This window comes from Arvicanthis niloticus, chromosome 1, assembly GCF_011762505.2.
Source record: "Arvicanthis niloticus isolate mArvNil1 chromosome 1, mArvNil1.pat.X, whole genome shotgun sequence".
NCBI classification, from domain to species: Eukaryota; Metazoa; Chordata; class Mammalia; order Rodentia; family Muridae; genus Arvicanthis; species Arvicanthis niloticus.
The window spans coordinates 17161281-17185371 of record NC_047658.1 but is presented as its reverse complement, the minus strand read 5'-3'; the positions used below and the strand labels follow the sequence as shown (position 1 = coordinate 17185371).

Genomic DNA, 24091 nt, shown 5'->3' with positions numbered 1-24091 from the left:
ATCCTGTAATTCCTGCTCCAAGATGACCAAAGGGGCTGTATAGAACCAGCAAGTACATGCACAAAGCCATATAAAAATACACTGACAGCAGATAATTAAAATTAAATCATTAAATGGATGCATTTTTACTTATGAAATTTTCTTGTATAAGTATTCATTCTAGTAAAAACAGAGTTAGGGAATTACAAGGCTACCTTCAGGTTTTCCTTATCATGGTTTGATTCATGGAAGAGAAAAACAAGAATGAGAAGAACATGGCTTAGAAAACCGCAGGTTTTAAGGGATCTCATAGCTGGGGAATAGAGTAGTACAATGGTAAATCTGCCCAATCCAAGGCTTGCAGTTTATAATCATAAATATTGAGTTGTGTTTTCCTTGACCGGACATGTTTGGGTCAGAGATTTACCACAACATTTACCACAACAAATTGGTGACCGAGATCTGGAGCCCCTACATTTTACACTGATGCTAGTAAATCAGGAAAGGCAGGATATAAATCAGAAGACATAAGTAAGGTGGCTGAGAGTTCCTATAAGTGAGTTCAAAAATCTGAATTATATGCAATAATCATGGTGTTGTCAGATTTTCTTTCTTTCTTTTTTTTTTTTTTTTTTTTTTGGTTTTTCAAGACAGGGTTTCTCTGTGTAGTCCTGGCTGTCCTGGAACTCACTCTGTAGACCAGGCTGGCCTCAAACTCAGAAATCCGCCTGCCTCTGCCTCCCAAATGCTGGGATTAAAGGCATGCGCCACCACCGCCTGGCATCAGATTTTCAAGAGTCCCTTAATATAGTAACTGACTCTCAATATGCAGAAAGGGTTGTTTTACACATAGAGACTGCTGAACGTATTCAGGATGATTCTGAATTGACCTCACTATTTATTCAACTACAACAAATTATCAGAAATAGGAGTAACCCACTATATATAACACACGTAAGATCCCATACAGGTCTGCCAGGCCCTCTAGCACAAGGTAATAATGAAATCGACCAGTTATTGATAGGAAGTGTGCTAGAGGCTTCAGAATTCCATAAAAACACCAGTAAAGGTTTAAAGAAAGAGTTCTCTATTACTTGGCAACAAGACAAGGAAATTGTGAGGCAGTGCCCTACTTGCTCATTATATAACCGAACTCCCTTGCCTACAGGAACTAATCCTAAGGGTATACAAAGAAATGACATTTGGCAAATAGATGTCTTTCATTTTACAGAGTTTGGTAAACTGAAATATGTGCACCATACTATAGACACGTAGTCAGGATTTCAATGGGCAACTGCCTTGGCATCAGAAAAGGCTGATTCTGTAATTACACATTTGTTAGAAGTCATGGCCATTATGGGAATACCCATGAAAATTAAAACAGACAATGGTCCGGCATATATCTCTAATAAGATGAAGAAGTTTTTTACATATTATAATACAAAACATGTTACAGGCATATCACACAATCCTACAGGACAAGCAGTTGTGGAGAGATCTGATCGAACTCTAAAGGAGATGCTTAATTGGCAAAAGGGATCAATAAGAACCCCCAAAGATAGATTACATAGTGCATTATTAACTCTAAATTTTTTGAATGCTAATGAACAAAACACCACAGCCGCTGAGAGACATTGGATGGTGGAAAAAACTACTGAACTAAATTGACCTGTTTATATTAAGGATATTCTGACGTCAGAATGGAAAGTGGGAAGTGTGTTACGCTGGGGGAGAGGTTATGCCTATGTTTCCACAGGAAAAGAAAAGCTGTGGGTTCCTTCCAAGTTGATAAAAATCAGACATGACAAAGGGAGACCCCCTGAAGACCTCGTTGACACAGAAGAAAAGGGAGACTAACTCAACCAACCAAATAAGTGATGCATATATGGTGTTGTTTATGTCTCTTTGTTGTTCCAGAGTTTATGACAGCTCTGGAACTGGCTGGGACTAAAATGTCTATACAAAGCCAAGAACATTTAATTGGGTACTAATTTCTCATGACTTAATACATAGCAAGATTCATACTTAGGGATGCTGAGACTCCAGGACCTTCTATTCCAGCTTCATGCTTGATTCTACTGCAACTACATCGAAGCTATTTCTTTTAAGGACTTGCTTCCAGAACTTTTCCAGAACAGCCAAATTGCCTGTCCAGCCTTTCTGACATGTCACATTCATCGTGTCAGGTAAGCAATGAACTTTCTCAGCACATAGTGACTTAAGGCAAATGATGCCGGCTAGCTCTCCTTTGACTAGCCAATTTTCCTATTTTCCTTTGGGCCCCCAGATGGGAATTCTTTGCCCCAATTCAACTGGAAGCAGACAAAAGGAGATCATCGTCCCAGTTCCTTATGTTGGGGTGGATGGTTCTGGTTACTTTAGAAATTATACATGAGTTGTCATTTAAAGAATACTTTACAAATGTAGCTTCGGACAGGGAGGGAGCTAGAGAGCTTAATCTCAGGGATTTCTACCTTTCCTGTCCTCTTCTCTATCCTTCCTTCTTAGGTAAAAGGGAGAGAGGAAAGAAAGGGGGGAGATATAGTAATATCATAGAAATAGACAAATAGGGTTAGGTTAGCAAATTTACTCTTAAGTTAAACAGTACACAGGTATATCTTACATTGGTAGAAATCTTTATGATTGTTACAAGGTTGAAGTTATAATCTCTTATATTGGTATAGATTTTGTACAAATTTAGGGTTTTCACTGGTGTGAGTTTCTTATTGATATAAAAGTGTGATTAATATTTTTACTCTCATATAGGCATTGTGCCTGTATAACTCATTTAGAAATACAAGGCTTAGACCCAGTCCTTTTTAAATATTTAAAAAAAAAACTGATTTGAGACAGTTGGCTTGTGAGTCAGGGGCCTACAGCAATTGCATGGCTCAGAGCTTACCGTTAGGGTGTTTTCTAGATTTTAATTAGAAATAGTGGAAAGGAATTAACAAACAACAGTTCAGATTGCTTTATATAGTTGGTTTTTAAAAACGTCAGAAGTCCACAGAATTGATGTTACAAGCATTCCTGTATAAACATTCATTTTATTGGAGACCTGTCTGCTCCTGACAGCTTCCCTGTCTTGGATTCTAAGAAGAAATTGAGCATCTTTGAAGTTACTCCAGTTGTGGTGAGACAGCCACTAGGCAAGAATTGCCTCTTTTCATCTACAGACAAAATACTGTGCAGAAAAAAGACACACTTGTGGAATAGTTGATTGATGATATCTGCCAAGACAGAGTAATCAGCCCTTAATAATTCTGCATCATTAAGGTCTGTCAGATGATTCTGGGCCAGAAGGCTGAAGATTTGATGCTCCAACGTTCTGTAGTATAGGGGCTTCCCAGGTGTTCAGCGGTCTCCATAAATTGGCTAAGTTTTAGAAGCTATGCTTAGTGCTTCCCATACTTTCAGTTAACCTGGTCATTCTGGATTTCTGACGGGGTTGAAAACTTATAGTCTCATAGCCAATCCTGGCTATTTACTTTGAGAGAAAAGATCTGAGTGGATGGTTTTCAGCTGACATTCATTCTGAAGACAGGACATAAGCCAGGTTCAGAACTAAGTCTTTTAGTTGAGAGAGATGGCAGAGGTTCTATTTAGTTAACAAAAATGATGGAGTGGGTATTAGGCCTATCTTGTACTGTAACTTTAATTACGACATGGTAATATAGTTTGTGTTCAATTTATATCTGAGAGAAAAGAGTCTTTTAATTGGACAAAAAGGGGGAAGTGTTGTGGATAGCCCCAGCCTTTTGTTTTCATGGTATTTCCACTCCTGGGAGGGGCTGCAGAGGAGGAGTGAATCTTGTGAACCATCTGTCCAATTAAATTTGAAAAATAAAGGCTAGAGCCAGCGATTGGGAAGAAGGGGAGGTGGAGAAAAAGGGGAAGAGTCGAAAAAGGGGAGAAGAGGAGTTGCCTGGAGGAGTGGTGAGGAAGAACAGAGAGCCGAAAGAGCGAGAGGGCCATTGGAGCCGTTGGTAAAAGGACAAGGAGGAAGAGAAGAACATGGCTTAGAAAACCTCAGGTTTTAAGGGATCTCATAGCTGGGGAATAGAGTAGTACAATGGTAAATCTGCCCAATCCAAGGCTTACAGTTTATAATCATAAATATTAAGTTGTGTTTTCCTTGACCGGACGTGTTTGGGTCAGAGATTTACCACAACAAGAATGTATGTTTGCAGTTAGAGAAACCAATTCTTCTACGCTGATCTTATCATTGGGAAGATATAGCAAAGGCTGCTGAGGTAGATAAATTATGTTACTGGGGGTGGGCTTGAGAGTTTACATCCACATGCCATTGTTACTTCCTACTTCTTGCTACATGCTGAAGGCTGAAGATGTGAGCTCTGAGTTTCTCCTTTAGCTGCCATGTCTGACAACTGATGTAATGATACGTTGATGGTGTGGAACTGAAAGCCAAATTAAACTGTTTATAGGATGCCACAGAAAATTCATTAATACACCCATAAAGTTTTATACCTGGATGAGTTTTTTTGTGTGTAAATAAAGAGAAGTGTGAAATATAAAAGAAATATAAATATAAATCCATAGTGGTTTTATCCACATGAGTTTGCAGGTGCAATTGAAATAAAGAACACTGTTGCTTGAATAGATAGTTGACACTTGTCAGATTACTTTTCTCCAGAATCATGTGTAGCTGAACATAATGATTTTACTAAATCCTTCATAGTCAGATTCCCTTCATTATGAATTCTTTCACTTCCTAAACATTCATATGTGCTCTTTTATATATTCAAAGACTACTCTCACATGCAAATGTCGTATTACATTGATTACATTCATAGGGTTTCTCTCCAGAATGTGTTCTTGTATGTATTCAGAGAGTACTGTGATGTGCAAAGGCTTTACCACAGTGAGTCCATTCATAAGGTTTCTCTACAGTATATGATCTTCTGTGCATTTAGTGATAAAAGGATTTGCCACATTGCATTCACAGGGCTTCTCTCCAGTAGGAATACTGTCATGATGATGATTAAAGTGCAAAGGCTTCACAATATTTCATATATTTATAAGGTTTCTCTCCAGTGCCTTTCAAGATGACTGTGATGTGAAAAGGCTTTATTATTCTGCTTACACTTGTGGGGTTTCTCTACAGTGTGTGTTCTGTTATACATTTGATGATGACTCTGCTGTGCAAAGGCTTTACCACAGTGAATCCATCCATAAGATCTCTCCAGTATGTGTTGTTTTCTGAATTTGGTGATAACTGTGATGTGCAAAGACTTTACCACATTGTACTTGCAGTTTCATTCCAGTATGAATGTCTTCATGATCATGAAGATTGCAGAAATGTCCAAGGGCTTTACAATATTAAATACATTTATAAGGTTTCTCTCCAGGCTGATTCTTTGCATGCCTTTGAACATGACTGTTATGTGAAAAGGCTTTATCACACTGATTGCATTTGTGGGTAGGCTGCTCCAGTATATATTCTTTTACATAGTTGACATTGACCTCAAATGAAAAGGTGTTACCACATTGCTTATATTCACAAGGTTTCTCTTCAGTATGTGTTCTTTGAGGTATTTAAAGACAAATGTGTTGTAAAAATGGTTTATCACGTCAATTATATTCGTAGGGTTTCTCTTCAGCATTATTTTTTTGTGTATCTGGAGACAACTGTGACTTGCAAAGACTTCACAATACTGAATACCTGCACAGTGTTTCTCTCCAGTAAGAATGATTTCATGTCTTTACCACATTGCTTACATTCATAGGGTTCCTGTCTAGTATGTATTTTTTCTGTATTCAAGGTTGACCATGTTATGCAATGGGTTTACCACATTGATTACATTCATAGTAGTGTTTCTCACCAGTATGTTTTTAAAATGTATTCAGGGATAACTTCCTGAATTGTGAAATGGCTTTATCACTTCTATCATACTTGTAGGATTTCTCTCTAATATCTGTCCTTTTCTACATTAAGAAATATGATGTGCAAAAGCTTTACAACATTTCTTCTGTTCATACTGTTTTTGTGCAGTATGAATAACTTTCATGATGATGAAGACTACAGAAATGTGCAAAGCACTGACCATGTTAAATACCTTCATAGGGTTCCTCTCCCAGATGATTCCTTTTATGTTTCTGGAGACTATTGTGATTTTCAAAGGCTTCACCGCAGTGATTACATTCATAGGGTTTTTTCAGTATGATTCTTTTTATGGTATTGTAGAGTACTGTAATGTGCAAAGGCTTTCCCACATTGCTTACATTCATAGGGTTTCTCTCCAGTATGTGTCCTTGTATGTATTATGAGACTATTGTGTTGTGAAAAGGCTTTCTCACATTGATTACATTTGTAAGGCTTCTCTCCAGTATGTGTTCTTTTATGTACTTGGAGATGACTCTGTTGAGAATAGGCTTTATCACATTGATTACATTTGTAGGGTTTCTCTCCAGTATGTACTACTTTATGTATTTGAAGATGACTGCTTTGTGCAAAGGTTTTACCACATTGATTACATTCATAAGGTTTCTCTCCAGTATGTGTTCTTTTATGCAAACGCAAACTACAGTGATATGCAAAGGCTTTATCACATTGATTACATTTGTAGGGCTTCTCTCCAGTATGTGTTCTTTCATGTATTTGAAGATACTTGGGTTGTGAAAAGGCTTTATCACATTGATTACATCTGTAGGGTTTCTTTCCAGTATCTGTTCTTTTATGTATTTGTAGACTACTATGACATGCAAGGGCTTCACTCTGTTGAAAGCCTTCAGAGGGTTTCTCTTGAGTTTGAATTCTTTCATGCTTTTGACGAAGACTGTGATATGTGAAGGCTTTCTCCCATGGTGTATATTCATAGGGTTTCTCTCCAGCAGGACTTCTTTCACGCCTGCAATGATAATTGGAACATGTAAAAGTATTATCACATACATTACACTGATGAATCATTTTTATCTGTATGAATTAATTTTACAATTTGGTCTAATTGCAAAGTAGAATCAGACCTTAAGGTCTGTTGGGCCTAACACAAGGTCTAATCTCCATTTCACCTCCACCCTTCAGTCATGTACACAGGTGGAGGGCGTGAACAGGCCCTAAAGAGATTTACATACCTGAAGGCCAGAGGTGGAGCCAATTAAACATTCCTCCCCAGCCCCTCCCCCCTTGTCCCCTCCCCTTTTTAACTCAGGTCGATCCTGGGTTTGAGGGAGTATGCATCCAGATCCGTCCACAATTCGCCATGTGAATAAACCAGTTTTGGAAACCCAAGGGCTTCCTCGTGTGTTGGGGCTGCGCCGCTATGAGGAACTGTGAGGAGCCAGGGAGAGACTTTTAGTTAATGAACAGCCGGGCCCAACTTCCAGCTGGAGAAACCCAGAGCGTTCCCAGCCGACTACCCACAGCATGGCAGGAGGAACCGCGGGATCCCCAAGCCTTTTTTTTCCCCACATCTGGCGCCCAACGTGGGGCCTTGGAAGCCACACAACCACGCAGCTACTGATACCGCGGGAAAGGTAAGCCCCGAACTCTTGAAACAAGAAATCTGTTTTTTTTCCTCCTGTGTTTCAGTCGGAAGCCATCGCGTGGATTTAAGTAAGCCAAGGGAGCCTTTGCTACCTCCTGGCCAGGGCCACTCTCTGGTGCTGGTTCAAAGCTTCCCTGGCCTCTGCTTAAATCCCGACAGCCCGCAACGGGCGTTGGCACAGACTCTATCTAGACTCTCTCTAAAACAAAAAGAAATCTGGTGACGCAGCAGCCATTTAAAAGCCATAAGGGCGGCTGCCAGTTCTTAAATCTGCGGGAAGGCTTGGCGCTCTTGGACCATTGTGGAATCCCCCAAAGCCAATAGGCCAAGGGAACGTTCCCATTGGACAAGGCGTTTCTCCTCTTTTCTATCATGGGAAACTCCACCTCACGTAAATGTTCACCCCAATCCAGGCAAATATATTCTTTACTAAAGACCCACGGGATAAGAATAGGCAAAAGGCAAGCCTCCTTGTTTTGGGAGGAAGTCCTTCAGATAGCACCATACATGGCAGAGGATAATATTTACAGTCCAGACTCTTGGAGCAAAGTAGCTTCCCTTATCAAAAACAGAGATAAAAAACCCCCTTGTGAGTTTTTGCCGATCTTAGCTGCAATTCGGCAATGTATAAGACCATCGAAAATAGGACAGACTGAGAACAACACAGCTCCTGGGGCCCCTCAGTTAAATGAACCCAAAAACCAAGGCCCCAAAAGTCACCTGGTTTCAGACCTTGAGGCCCTTACCCAACTAATAAGAGAAATAAAATCCATATACCCACCCCTTCCCCCTTATGCCTTGGAGGAAATGAAACCATGTGCTCCTCCTTTCCCTCCCTCCCCCATCCAAAGGCAAGGCTTCATTAAAATACCAAAGGAGCTTTCCCCTGCCTTCCCTCTTACCTCCCAACCAAAGAGAGATAAGTCCCCTCCCCCTCCTCTTAGCCGCAAAAGTAGCAGTCCTTCAAAATCCATAGATAAAACCCAAACTGCTCGAACATTCCCAGTTAATATCCACCCCACTCGAACTAAACCACTTAAATGGCACCCTATCCAAGCCTCCGACCTAAAAGAACTCAGGCAGGCAGTGAAGGAAGATGGCATTCATGCACCGTGGACAAAATCGCTCCTACAGAGCCATATTGCCAACTTAAACACCCCCCAAGATTGGAGAGATATTTGCCGTTCTGCCCTTCCTGATCCAATGTTTCTAGAATGGGAGGCGTATTATCGTGATGAGTGTCTTCAGCAAGTCAGGCAAAACCAGGGAAGGGAAGATGACACTCCATGGGGTTTTAAAGAACTCTTTGGCCAGGAAGATTTCTCTACTGGGGCACAACAGGCAAGTCAGCCAACAGGCTACTATGACCAGGTCCGCCTCTGTGCCATTCAAGCCTGGAATAGGCTTACTCCACCTTCAGGGTCTCAAGACCCTGCCCACTCCCTGCTCTCCCTTCATCAGAAGCCTGGAGAATCCCTATCTGATTTTATTCTCAGAACTAAAATGAGCTTAGAAAGAAAAATCTCCAACCCCACAGCTAGGGACCTTCTTCTTAAAACCATTGTTTGGGAAGGCATGACTTCCGAGTCTAGACTAGCTTGCCAGGGTCTCCGGGAGGAGCATCACGATAGGTGGATTGTAGCAACCAGAGAAATAGGAACCCCATCAAATCAGGTTACATCCATAGCTCAGGCATTTGTGGCAGCAATAAAAACAGAAAAAATCTGCCTCAAATGTGGGGAGACAAGACATTGGAAAGATGAATGCCCTACAACCTGCCATCTTCGGGGCCGGGAGACCCAGCGAGACCTTGAGCTTGCGCGTCCCCCGCCCCCGAGCCGCCCGCTGCGAGCTGGCCCCGCCGCAACCGCCACCGCGCTAACCAGTGCCCGGAGAGAGCGGAGAGGCGGCATGAGCGAGGCGGGCGAGGCCACCACCTGCGACACCACGCTCCCGCAGGCCGCTGACCCTGCGCCTAAGAGCCCTGCGGCCAGCGGCACGCCCCAGGCCCCGGCGCCAGCCGCGCCCCTCGCGGGGAGCCCTGGCAGAGACGCAGCCCCCAGACCCGCCCCGGCCTCTTCAGCTCCCGTGGGCAGCGAGGACTCGGAGAAGAAAGTTCTCGCCACCAAAGTCCTTGGCACTGTCAAATGGTTCAACGTCAGAAATGGATATGGATTTATAAACCGAAATGACACCAAAGAAGATGTGTTTGTACACCAGACTGCCATCAAAAAGAATAATCCACACAAGTATCTGCGCAGTGTGGGGGAGGGAGAAATTGTAGAGTTTGATGTGGTTACAGGAAAAGGGGGTCCTAAAGCAACAAATGTGACTGGCCCAGATGGAGTTCCAGTAGAAGGGAGCCACTATGCTGTGCGCCGTAGACCTCCCCATAATGCTGGTGAGATTAGACAGATGAAAGATGGAGTCCTCAAGGGAACACAACTCCTGGTCCATCAGAATCCAACCTACCGCCCGAGGTTCCGCAGGGGACCCGCTCACCCACGCACGAGCCCATATCGTTCCCTACAGGTGGTAGAGCCAGCTACAGGTGGTAGAGCCAGCTCCAAGAGTGTTCTCCCCAGTTATTGCCCACAGAAAACCTCTCCGCGAAACTCCAGGACAGTGAGTAATTCCCAGTCTAGTTCACAAAACTAGGCAGGCTTCTTTCTGTCTCCCCCCTCTTTCTCCACGTGTTCCTTGTTAGCTTCTTCTAATTTTTAGCTACTGCCTAGTTCAAAAGACTAGGCCCCACTCTTTCTCCATGTGTTCCTGGTCAACTTCTCTACTTTAACCCCTCCTCTTTCTCTCTGTCTCTCCCTCTCCATGTGCTTTCCAGCTCAAGGGCAAGATGGCAGACCCCCTAGCCTCCACTTTGCCCATCCCCCAGCTCCACAGAGAGGGCTCCTTCACAGACAACAGCAGTCTTTCAAGTCACAGTGCCTGCTGTGACCCTCCTAAGACTCCTTCCTTAGGTGAGAGATTCCTATAGCCTTTCACTCTCTGACTCTTAGCTCTCCTATCAAGCCTAGGTATCTCTCCCTATAAACTTCAAGTTAGCTTTTTGATCCTTCTCTACAATTAAAATTTCTAATAAAAAGAAAGGTGGAATACAGGTCCTCTCTGCCAGAACACCCGGACGCCACATGGCAGAGCTAGGCCCCTCCCCCCACTGCTTCTAAAACCGCCATACTGCTTTTCCCCAACAGGAGGACCTGCAACAAACGTTCCTGTTTTTCAACAAAAATTTTAAACCTTTCCTTTTCTTCCTAACAGAAACACCTAGAACAACAATGCTTGTGTTTTTTCAACCAAAAATTTGTTATTTTTTCTATTTTAATGCTGCCTTTTCTCTCTAATACTTGTGATAGATGTCCAACATTATTTTTCAACCTTTATAATTTCTTCAAGGTTTAAAAGCCATCTAATTTCCTTCCACAGTTAAGTCAACGTGCTGATCACCATATCTTGAGTCTTAATTAACAACTAATTTCTTTTACAGGCAAAGTGTTGCTGCCAATCCCAGATACAAAATTAACATTGTTTTTCTCCCTCAGCTATCCAAGATACCTTCTAAGACTAAATTTCCTCAAACACCTTTGCTTTTCCAGGATCTTAACGACAGGCCATAAGGTGCTTGTTCTCAAGCAATTTAATGCCCCATGTCCAGCCTACAGACATCTCCCTGCCGGAGATGCTGCTTCCCTCCTGTGATTATCCTACAGGTATACCCACAGATCCAACAGAGTCCAGCCATCCTCTAGAACCTGCCTGAGATGCCAAGCTGCTTTCTCCCAGCCACCTCATCTGACTGCAGACTCCAGAGACACGCTGAGATCCAGAGACAGCGCCACCTCCTGAAACCTGCTAAGCTGCCTTCTTCCAGTCGTCTCATCTGACTGAAGACCCCAGAACATGCTGAAATCCAGAGACCCACACCAGGCTCCAGAGATGCACGCCAGAACCCAGAGATGCTCACTACAGAAGACAGATCCAGACCTTCCAGCTACAAATGAACTCTTTTGCTAAAGTCACATAGCTAAAGTTACATGTTAGTGAGGAAAACATAATGTCTATTTAGATTAATCAGATGTCATTACCCTCAAACTGTACAATCTGTATTTAATTGTTTCAATGATTCCCTGCCTTCCAAACCCTACCCTCAATTCCCATTACCCTTGACTTGGTTATGCTACACCCTCTGGCCTTCATAGTGTTTTATTTTGACCACCTCATCCAAAATTTTCACTAAAAACAGTGAGATGTTGGGCCGTGGAGACATGGTTTGGACATAGCCTGGTTGAACGGGTTTTAAACCCCGGAGACCCTTTTAGGGACGGTAGGATGTTTAGCCCTGTTCCTAGGCCCCCTTGATAGAGCGCTGGGTTTGAGATAGCCAGGAGACCCAACAGGACATTGCCTGTCAGGGACGGCATATTATCTCCCCGCACTCTGGGACTCCAAACTACTTCCATGTGGTCCACATCTCTCATTAACACAGAGTTGCCCCTCCTTTTATGAAAGAAAAAAGGGTGGGATGTTGGGCCTAACACAAGGTCTAATCTCCATTTCACCTCCACCCTTCAGTCATGTACACAGGTGGAGGGCGTGAACAGGCCCTAAAGAGATTTACATACCTGAAGGCCAGAGGTGGAGCCAATTAAACATTCCTCCCCAGCCCCTCCCCCCTTGTCCCCTCCCCTTTTTAACTCAGGTCGATCCTGGGTTTGAGGGAGTATGCATCCAGATCCGTCCACAATTCGCCATGTGAATAAACCAGTTTTGGAAACCCAAGGGCTTCCTCGTGTGTTGGGGCTGCGCCGCTATGAGGAACTGTGAGGAGCCAGGGAGAGACTTTTAGTTAATGAACAGCCGGGCCCAACTTCCAGCTGGAGAAACCCAGAGCGTTCCCAGCCGACTACCCACAGCATGGCAGGAGGAACCGCGGGATCCCCAAGCCTTTTTTTTCCCCACAAAGGTCTTATCACATTGTTTAGTCTTGGTGTTCCCCTTCACTGTGGATTGTTTTGCATCATTAAAGATACCTGTGACTGTCAGGACATTTATTACATGACTCACATTTATACCAGACATTTTCTATATGAAGTTTTTCAGATACTTGAAGAAAACTGCAAGAATTCACAGATTTACTACAGTAATTATGTTCATAAATTTTTTACACTGTGAGTTATACTGTATTTGAAAAGTGAAGGATAAACATTCCCAACGTTCATAGCAATTCTCTGCAGTATATGTTTGTGGTTGTATTTCAAGTGAAGTTGAGAAACTAAGTGATTACAAACTAGTATCAAATTCAGTAAGTCTCCTCAAAGTGGAGACTACCATATATCATCTAATAAATAGTCCTAGGAAAGAGAGATACTCTGCTTCTATCAATATCCTTATGCTCATGTAAACTATCCAGTATGACATATCATATACCTATTAAAAGAATAACAAATGAAGGGTTTCCTCCTTGCATTCACACAGCTTGACTTTTTCTTCATCACAGACATGAAGTGTAGGGTAGGAATTAAGGTTTCTCCACAACATTCTTAACTCTCCTAAACTTCCCCTCTCACTGAACTTAGCAAATTTCAGACAAGTATATGAATAACAGCAGCTTTACTATGGACTATTTGCTCATGAGAAGAATTTGAAAATATACATTTCACCTATCCAGTGTGGATACACTTGGCAATATCTGAGTGGTGTGAAAGTACATGGAAATGCAGTTCTACAGTGTAGCTCTAATGGTGATACGATTCAAATAGTTCTATCTGAAGAAATACTGTCAGAGAGGAATGCCTTGCAAGCACAAATCAGCCGCCTGACATCGAGGGACCTGCCTTTGTGAGAATTTAATAGTCACCATAATCCTAAAGCTGTGAATATTTACACTGTTACTGATCTTTAAAACTTCAAGAACACATTAAATTTCTTTCAAAAGCACATTTAAATCAGGTTTCACACAAAAAATTACCTTCCATATCTTCTAACATTCTGACAATGTTCTTCAATATTATGGTCTTCCCAATTGTAGCCTAAAATATAGTATCAGAAAATAAATATTATTGGAAATTAGTCTATAAGTCTTTAGAACCATGCATGCTTTAATCACCTCATTCTTCCTCATTCCCATTCAAGGATACAGAAGAGCATCGATAACCAAGAAATCAGTTGTTCCCCCACCTTATTTTAAAATTCAAAGGAAAATTCAGATTTACCTATAGCAATGAGGTTCCTGTAGGTCTCCAGCATCACATCTTTGTAAAGTCTCTTCTGAGATGGATCCAGCAAGGACCACTCCTCCCCAGTGAAGTGTACATGAACATCATCATAGGTCAATGCATCCTAAAATATCCCATACAAAAGAAACCGTGATAGTAACAACATTGCAATGAATACCTCATTGACAACATATTCTTATAATTCTGATGATTCTCACACTCAGCCCACAACAGAGAAATCCTGCTATAATCATGACATCATTTTAGGAGAAAACCAAATTATGAGGATCACCAGCCATTGCTGGAGCATTTGAAGAGCATATAGCCTAGCAAATGAAATGCCAATTAAAAGATGGATAGACAGAGACAAACAGAGACATTCAGACAGAGACCCAGAGAGAGAAAGAGAAAAGACACACACACAGAGAGAGAGAGAGTCAAGCAAATTAACACCATTGAGAATTCAGCATAAACAATTAGAAACTACAAAAAAGTATGAGCAAGCTAGGTGTATTTGCTCATGCCTTTAATAGCAAAACTCACCAAGTAGAGGCAGGTGTAACTCACTGACTTGGATGACAGCCTGGTCTATTAAACAAGTTCCAGGAAAGCCAGTGCTACCTATTATGACCCTGTCTCTGCTGCAAAAAAAAATCAATTAAAAAACCAAAAAACTACCATAAAACAAACAAAAGCTATGAACAACAACAAAAACAAAACAAAAAAACCCAAAGAAAGAAAGAACCTCAGAGGTTTTCATTAAACTTCCTACAAAGAATGAAACATTCACTTAGTTCTGTCCTCATATTCCACGAATCTGAAATTCCCCAGTTTAAACTGTAATACTAATAAGATCTTACTTAAAGACAACAGAAGTTTAAAGTTATAATGAACAAATGAAAACATTAGCAATGTAAATGTTGACCATAAATAAACAACATAGTGCAGAGAGATGACTCAGTGTTTAATAGCTCTTGCTGGTCTTAGATACAGGACTCAATTGCCAGTACTTACCATGGAAGCTCACAACTATTTATTACTCCAAGTTCAGGAGTTCCGAGGCTGTCTATTGACTACTGTGAGGACCAGAAACACAGAGGTGCATATGCATTCATAGTCATTCAAAAATTTCAAAACAAACACAACCTGTATGAAGAATGTCTCACTCTTAAAATCAAATGAATCAGAAGGATCGGGCAGTATTAATGTCAGGAATACACACCATCCTGGGAATCAGAATAATACTTTCTGGCAAATTTCATTATTCAAGATGTGAGTGAAACACAAAACAACAGCACATGCTTATCATGTGCAAAAACATACATTCCAAGATCATAAAACAATAAAGTCAGGCATATTGACCCATATATAATCCTAGCCCAAAAGAGCCAGACAGGTAGATCTCTAAATTTCAGTCCATTCTAGTCTCTATACCTACTTAGAGGACAACCAGGGTTTCACAGAGAAACCCTATCTTCAAAAACAAAACCAACAAAATTAAAACTATAAAAGCATTAGGATAGTGTTTGAGGTCAGCCTGGTCTACAGAGTGAGTTCCAGGACACCGAGGGCTATACAGAAAAACCCTGTGTTGAAAAACAAAAATAAAAAAAACCCAAAACCACAACAACAAAACCCAAAAACATTAGGATAGCAGAATCAGGTAGAACTGAATGGAATTGCTTCAACACTATTGTATTTGATTTAGGGATAGAGTCTACAATGGTGACAGCATGAGAAGGAAGCTGACTGATCAATTTCAACCACAAAACAGTAGACACAAAATGGGTTGGGTCTATGGACACTCCAATCCTCTAATCCTATCCTCAATGAGGAATTTCATCTAGAAAGGCTCCTCTTACACCAGCTTCAATAAACTCCCTGAAAAAAATTATTAAAGACAAATGAGTGATCAAAGACACCATCCCAGACAGGGAGATGTTTCATTCAATTGACTGCATTCTGACTCTGATAACTCTTAAGTTCATGGTCATCCCATGATGAAAACGCTGATAGTGTAACTTTAGTGATTTCCATATTCTGCAACAACTTGTACCCTGTTCAAATGTCCAAAGGCTCTTATGACACTCAAATTAATCTCTGGACTGACACATCTTGTAGAATCAGAAAACAGTTTATATCGTTCTAACATACAGTGGCACAGAATACATATTCCCAATCCAATAGAAAAGAATGGGTACATAAAGAGTAAAGATTGAACCAAAGCAAGACAGAACCCCAGCAGGACAAACACCAAATCCTGTAGTTCTAGACTCATGCAGCTTCAGGTTCAAAGGACTTAGATGGCCCTACTCCTTCAACTTTCATAAATCTTTCTCTTTGGTTACTTCCACTCCCTACACACAGCTGAACATGGCAGATGTCTCATCACTTAGATAGATCAATATCTTGTGGTCTCAAAATGTGAGTCAGGCTTCAACCTCAGTTTCATGCAGGGAACTCTTACAGTGTTCTTAGTGTAGCTCTGACTCTGTCAAACATAGATGGCTGGAATAAGTGAGCAACCAAAACCACACACTAAGAATTCATGACATTACATTTTTATTTTTCATCTTTCTTGTTTCCAGAACCAGTACAACATCAGTGATCCTGCCAAGTTTGGCTTCTTAAGTTGTGATGGACCCTGCCATGCTTGGACCACAGTTGTAACAGGTTTTATATAAAGTTGATTCCTGGGACTCTGAGTCACTTTGTCTACTCATTACATTAATCAATGTCATAGTAGGAGAGTGTGACCTTTTGTGCACATTCTTAGGCTTCCAATGGAAAGCCAAGGCCTTCTCTTCAATGGTGATAACCTCCTTGAAAAAACCTGCCTGTTTCAGCACTTGACTGCCATTGAAAGTACCTAGTGCTGTTTTTATCCAGGAATCACACACTTTGTTTTCCCTTTTGCCCCACCAGTTCCTTTTTTTCACTCTAGTTGTGAATGAGCCACTTGTTTTTTTGGTTTTTTGTTTGTTTGTTTGTTTTTGGTTTTTCGAGACAGGGTTTCTCTGTATTGCCTTGGCTGTCCTGGAACTCACTCGGTAGACCAGGCTGGCCTTGAACTCAGAAATCCCCCTGCCTCTGCCTCCCAAGTGCTGGGATTAAAGGCGTGCGCCACCAGTGAATGAGCCACTTGTAATAACCATCGAACAGGCTGAACATTCCATCTAAGAAATCAGCCCATTAATTTTAAATTTTGCCTTACTCAATTTCTCAGGGCATAGGTAGAAAAGGAAAGATTTGGTGTAAAAATATCAGACAAATGATCTCTAGGTTAATTTTCCTGGACTGTATTTAAACTGACAGCCTTTGATTCAAATTCCTCTATCTCCATTACCATCAACACTCCAATTACCCAGGTCATTCAAAAAAAAAAAAAAAAAAATGGCCAAGTAAGCTCTGTGTACAACTTCGGCCACCTAAAGTCCTGATATCTTCCACATTCATCAAAGAGACAAATTCCCTGGTTCTATCCAGCAACAAAAATCTTTAAGCCACATTTTTCCTCCTAATTTGAATCTCTGCTGTTGTGATAAACCTCTAACCAAAAGCATCTCTTGTACTGAATGGGTTTATCTGCCGGATTCTGTCAGATCATACTTCATCACTTTGGGAGCTTAAAATATAAACTCCAGATACCAAATGAAGGAACTTAAACCATGGGCAAACACTGCTTTCTGGCTTTCTCTCTGGTCTGGTCACTGCCTCATGCTCAGGTATCTAGATAATCCAGACCAGGACCACTTACTTATGGCTATTTCCACCCTCAGTGGAAGAGCCTTTCCACATCCATCACCAATCAACACAAGCCTCACAAACATAGCAACCAGTCATTCTGATGGATACACCTTCAACTGAGGCCCCTCAGATGAAATGTTGACAACTGAAGCTAATCAGGACAAGGAGACAATATTATGTAATAATTTAAAAAAGAAAACAGGGGCTGGAGAGATGGCTCAGTGGTTAAGAGCACTGACTGATCTTCCAGAGGTTCTGAGTTCGATTCCCTGCACCCACATGGTGGCTCACAACCATCTGTAATGGGATCTGATGCCCTCTTCTGGTGTGTCTGAAGACAGTGACAGTGTATGTACTCACATACATAAAAAAACCCAGTATGTTGAGCATATCACTGACTTAAATAGCAAAAACTGAAGCACTGAAAACTCCAATAACTGGAAAACAAAGATGTGCCAAGAAATGAGAAAAGGCAAACTTTTAGAATCAAAAAGAGTAAACTAAAACTTTCTCTACAGAAAGTCCCCAAAACAACAAAAACTCAAGGAACTAATAACATAATATAGTAAAATTTCAAAGTACAAAAACAGGTGCCGGCCAGTGGTAGCACATGCCTTTAATCCCAGGCCTTGGGAGGCAAAGGCAGGCAGATTTCTGAGTTCCAGGTTAGCCTGGTCTACAGAGTGAGTTCCAGGACAACAGCCAGGGCTATATACATTGAAACCCTGTCTCAAAAAACCAAAAAAAAAAAAAAAAAAAAAAAAAAAAAAAAAAAAAAAAAAAAAAGTAAAGGCCTGTCATTTTCCACAGAAACAATATAATTATATTAGAGTTAATAAAATAACGTAACATAGATGGCACCATTGATAAAAGAAGACACAAGATAGGCCTATAAATACATTAGTCCTTTTAACAATAACCCACAGGATTATAGTCAAATCAAAATCAAAGAAATCACTGGCCAGCACTCACCCGTGCACTCTGTTTCTTTCCTTTACCAATGATAGATAATATACTATGGGCAGAGGGTTATTCTGACTGGAGAGATTTCCTTAAAGCATTCTAATATTTCAAAACTGAACAAAGTAGTTCTGACTACTAAAATTATCTCATTCTCTGATGATAAAGAAAAGGGTGACCAGTAGTAGTGGCCGAGTGGTTAAGGCGATGGACTAGAAATCCACTGGGGTCTCCCCACACAGGCTTGAATCCTGGTGACTACGGGCAGAGGACATGCTTTGCCAGGCGGTGGTGGTGCAGGCCTTTAATCCCAGCACTTGGTAGGCAGAGGCAGGTGGATTTCTGAGTTCGAGGCCAGCCTGGGCTACAAAGTGAGTTCCAGGACAGCCAGGACTACACAGAGAAACCCTGTCTTGGAAAAAAAAAACAAAAACAAAAGAAAAGGGTGTCTGTTAGGATCACTTAGACACCAAAGGAAGAAGATGTGCACTTTTAAAAACTAAATGAATGATAACAGATTATCAAAAGAACAAAACAAGTTGTTTAGCTGGATAATCTGTTATCTTTTATTTAGTTTTAAAAGTGTGCATCTCCTTCCTTTGGTGTAGACTTATATCCAATCATCATCAATCATAGGAAGCAAAATGGTGCCTAAGAGAGAGAATGCTTTCCATGTGTGTACAGGTGACACACACAGAATTTGTCAGACACTCTGGATCTGGCATAGCAGGTGTTTATAAGCCTCCTAACTTGAATGTTGATATCTGAATTCAGTACAACTCCAAGAAGAATATTTACTGAATGGCCTGTCCAGCCCACACAGTACTTTTTAATCTCATAAATAAAAAAATTTTATCGCAGATAAAAAACCTTACTGAAAAAAAGAAGTAAATAAGTGATCCCTAGAAACCTGAGGTCTCAGTATTAAGATGTTGGGTATGAGACAAGGCAGGATGCCTCCAGACCTTCCCCACTGTTACCTGGGACCCAGTACTCATGGTTGGCCCAAGTGCTGCAGCTTCCTCTTCTACAGGTGGTACCTTAGGTAGATATCACAGACAATCCCACCTTCCCATATAATGGCTAAAACAAGTAGCCTCATGGGACTAAGAAACTTCTAGACTCTTGGCCTTCCCATTCACAGCTGACCACTGTAGGGGTAGTTGGGCTACAAACTGTAAGTCATCACAATAAATTTCCTCAATATAGAGACACATTCTATAAGTTCAGTAACTCTAGAGAACCCTGACTAATACATATCCCTTCCCGCTGATCTCTGTGTCCCAGCTACAAACTATGGTCAGACAACGTCTGCTTAACCACAGGCCATGCCTACCCAAAGACAAGGCAGTCTGTACAAAGACTTACCCTAGTATTAGTTACCAATGACTATATTTTTAGTCACCCTTAGCACTAGAATACTAGGGGAAGCTTCCTCTCTCCCTGTTTATGCCTTCTGTAGATAATATATACCATCCCTACTTGTCATTCCTATTTTACCTCATTTCTGTTCAATCACATGCCATGCTTGTCAGAAAAGCCAGTAGGCTATTCACAGACCTACCAATGCTATCAGTTACCCCTGACCCAATATTCACAGTTGTCCTTAGCACTGGAAGAGAATAAAAGAGGCAACATCACCACCCGCCTCATCTATGCCTCCTATGGATAACTAAGATCATACATATCCCTGCCCTCCTCTTCATCAAGCCTCCAATACCAGCAAGCATTCCCACTTGAACACAACAGCCAAGTAAGCCAATAAAATAGACAACATTCAGCTAATACACTCTCTGAGAATATAGAGGGAACAAAACTCCCATTCAAACAAGATAGAAATCCTAACCTAGACTTATAATCACCACAAACCCAGATGTCTAGATACCAGTATAGGCAGATAATCATTTACACCAGGGGAAACAGGTCAGCAACAGAGACAAGCTATCCTATCAGAGCAGGTTCTGAATATTCCAACATAGCTGAAAGCACACGAAAAAGATCTTAAAAACAACTATATAAAGATGATACAGGTTCTTTTTTTAAAGTTTTATTTATTTAATATATATCATGCATACCAGAAGAGAACATCAGATTTCATTATGAGATGGTTGTGAGCCACCATGTGGTTGCTGGAAATTGAACCCAGTACCTCTGGAAGGGCAGCCAGTGGTCTTAACCACTGAGCTATCTCTCCAGCCACAATACAAGTTCTTAAAGAGGCAATGAATACATTCTTTAAAGAAATCCAGGAAAACACAATCAAACAATTTCAGAAAATTAACAAATCCATTAAAGACAGCCTGGAAAAGACAAATTATTGGAGGAAACCAACACACCCCTTAAATAAAGCCAAGAAAAAAAGAGTTGAAGAAAAAAAGTAAAACAGTTCAAGACCTTAACCTGGAAATAGAAGCAATAAAGAAAACACAGACTAAGGAAATCCTGGACATGAACAATTTAGGGCTGTAAAGAAGAACTACAAAGGCAAAGTTTACCTGCAGAATGAGATGGAAGAGAGAGTATCAGACATTTAAGATATAATAGAAGACATGGATACGCTGGTCAAAGAAAATGTTAAATAGAAAAAAAAGTTCTAGCACAAAATATCCAGGAACTTTATTGTATTTCAAGAGACAGAATCTATGAATAACAGGAATAGCTAAGGATGCCAGCTCAAATGTCTAAAAAGTATTTTCAAGAAAAACAGAAAAAAATATTTTTTTAGCCTAAAGGGGATGTTAAGAAGCATACACTAGCTGGGTAGTGGTGGTGCACGCCTTTAATCCCAGCACTTGGGAGGCAGAGGCAGGTGGATTTCTGAGTTTGAGGCCAGCCTGGTCTACAGAGTGAGTTCCAGGACAGCCAAGGCTATACAGAGAAACCCTGTCTCGAAAAAAAACAAAACAAACAAACAAACAAACAAAAAAATCCTACACTAAATAAATTGTACCATAAAATAAAGTCCGTTTGCTATGTAATAATCAAAACACTAAACATATATAACAAGAGAGAATAACTCAAAAGGGGGGGTCAAACTAAGTACCTTATTATATCTCTGTGTTCCAGAATTCCACCTGTCTTCTTAAAGCAGACTCTAAAGCCAGAAGGGCTTGGATGCAGGTTCCATGAAACCACAAAAGCCAGCCCTGACTACTAAACCTAGAAAACTTCAGTCACCATAAATGAAAAAATTAAGATCTACAAATACAGCCCTATAGAAGGCAAGGGAAGGAAAAATCCAGCACAAGGAGCTTAGCTATATGCATGAAAACACAGGCAATAAGTAATCTCACATTATCAGCAAAACCAAAAGTACACACACACACACACACACACACACACACACACACATCACTGCCAATAAAAACAACATACAAGAGTTAGACTAACATTCTTAGTCATCAGGTAAATGCAAACAAAAACAACCCTGAGATTCCACCGTACATCAATCAGAATGGCTAAAATTGAAAACTCAGGGGGCAGCACATGCTGGCAAGGATGATGAGAAAGGTGAACAGTCCTCCATCTCTGGTAGGATTGTAAATGTGTACAACCACTCTGGGACTCAATCTGGGGGTCCCTCAGAAAACTGGGAAAAGTTAGATTCCAAGACCCAGTGGTACCACTCCTATGCATATACCCCAAAGATGTTCCACCATATCACAAGGACACACGCTCCACTATGGTCATGGCACCCTTATTCATAATAGCCAGAAACTAGAAGCAAAGTGGTTCATTTAAAAACTATTTTGCCATGGCCCTTTAATGTAGGAATATAGAAAGTTTAATGAAGAAAAAAGCAAGGCCATTGCCCTAGGGAGCAACAGACTGGGATCAAAGACACCTGAGTCAACAGAGCAAGTCTCAGAAACGTTTTCCTAAAAGGCTGAAGATGCAGCTGTTCTAGAATTCATATCCCTTCCCAGGGAGAAATCACTAATGAGAACATTAATTGACAAATATTTATTTGGGGCTCGAGAAATGGCTCAGGGGTTAAGACCACTGGCTGCTCTTCCAGAGGTCATGAGTTCAATTCCAACAACCACAAGGTGGCTCACAACCATCTGTAATTGGATCAAATGTCCTCTTCACATAAAATAAATAAATATCAAATAAAAAAAGAAATATCTCATTAACCACACGGACTGGTCCCTGGCACATAGGTAGCAAAGAACTGCCTTGTCTGGCCTCACTGAGAGAGGCGGAGCCTAATCCTGGAAGACTTGATGTCCCAGGGAAGGGGGATGGGGTAAGGGGATTAAAGTGGGAGAGCACCGCCTCAGAGGCAAAAGAGAGGAGGATGGAGTGAAGAAATTTTAGAAGGGGGACGAGGAACATGGGCAAAGTTTGGAAGGTAAACAAATAAAACAATTTTCAAAAAGAAAGAACTATCTCTTTAGTAATAGCAGGCATCCAGCTCTGGTTAATGCTCAAAGGGGACCCAGCCTAGAACAGATTTTGCATTGCACAGATGACATCATCCTTAAGTCTCTTTTACCTTCAGTCTCCAGGTTACACTTCGAACAACTTCAATAGGGACAGAAGCCTGCACGTCTAGCCACTTAGGCAGAGGGGAGAGTTACACAGCACAGACATCCCCAGAAGTACGTAAGTATACCAGAGACCTGAAACTGTGACACAGTCCTAAGTGGACGTTCCCAAAGGATGAAAATACAAGTAGAGCAGAAGGTACAAAGTACAAACGGTGGGATGGGGAAGTCTATAACACCTATATCTTATGCCACGTAAGCATCCAAAGAATGTCATCTTTACACTACTTCCTGGAGGGGAAAGGGCGACATGTATGAAGTCAGCAGACACTATTATACAATGGGATAAACTCGGAGGAGTCTAAAACAGTGCTGCACAGCTTAATACTGGACTGCTACCAAGACGAGAGGGACATTTACAATGTTCTCATATTAACTCCAATATATCTTACATCATATTGTTAAAACAAAGTGCAAAAATTGTAGAAGATACCGTAGAAACTAGACGTTTCTGTGTTTGCCATCTTGCCAAGAATGTTTCAACACACAAGCCCATGTTCCAAATGCCTGCGCAGATGCAGCCCCAGGGCAAAGTTATTCAGAGGTCACCTCCAGGCTCTGGGAGCAGCTAAGACCACAAACAACCTCACAGGCGGCCACATCTAGCTGAGGTTCCCACCCAGCCCCAGGGAGGACTCACCACACTCGCTCCAGCTCTTCAATCGTCTGCCCCTTCCCATTGGAAGCAGCTGCCATATACTCACCATATCGCGGGTTCAGAGCTCGCATGAACTCCTTTCACATCACTCAGTAGCAGCACACAGAGCAGGACACACCAAACACTCGAGCCTGCTTAGCTACAGCCTTGAACCAGCGGTATGGTATCCGGAAGCACCCTCCTCCACTTCTGATTGACAGGTCAGACTGGAGGCCCTGATTGGCCAGCAGGTCTTGAGTAACATGAGCACCTCCCTTAAGGTTAGAGTGTGATGAAGGGACACAGCATAATGATTCCTGGCCCGTGCTTCTTGTCCAGAGCCCACCCTTTTCCTGATATGTAGGGTGAGAGTGCACTGAAGGGACAAGGCAAGGTGGTTCCTGTACCAGGCTCCATTCCAGAGCTAGACCTTTTCCAGATCTGGAGAGATTTGCATTTCAGTAGCACTTGTGCCTGTTATCT

General features: G+C 41.4%; 1 pseudogene across 1 annotated transcript; it reads right to left on the bottom strand.

Moving 5' to 3' along the window:
* Positions 1-137: 137 nt before the first annotated feature.
* LOC117724732 (uncharacterized) lies at positions 138-23807 on the bottom strand (annotated as a pseudogene). Its single transcript, XR_013109917.1, has 4 exons — positions 23676-23807; positions 13712-13838; positions 13468-13528; positions 138-6848 (listed from the first exon to the last, which is right to left on the bottom strand). The product of XR_013109917.1 is annotated as an uncharacterized LOC117724732 (transcript).
* Positions 23808-24091: the final 284 nt, after the last annotated feature.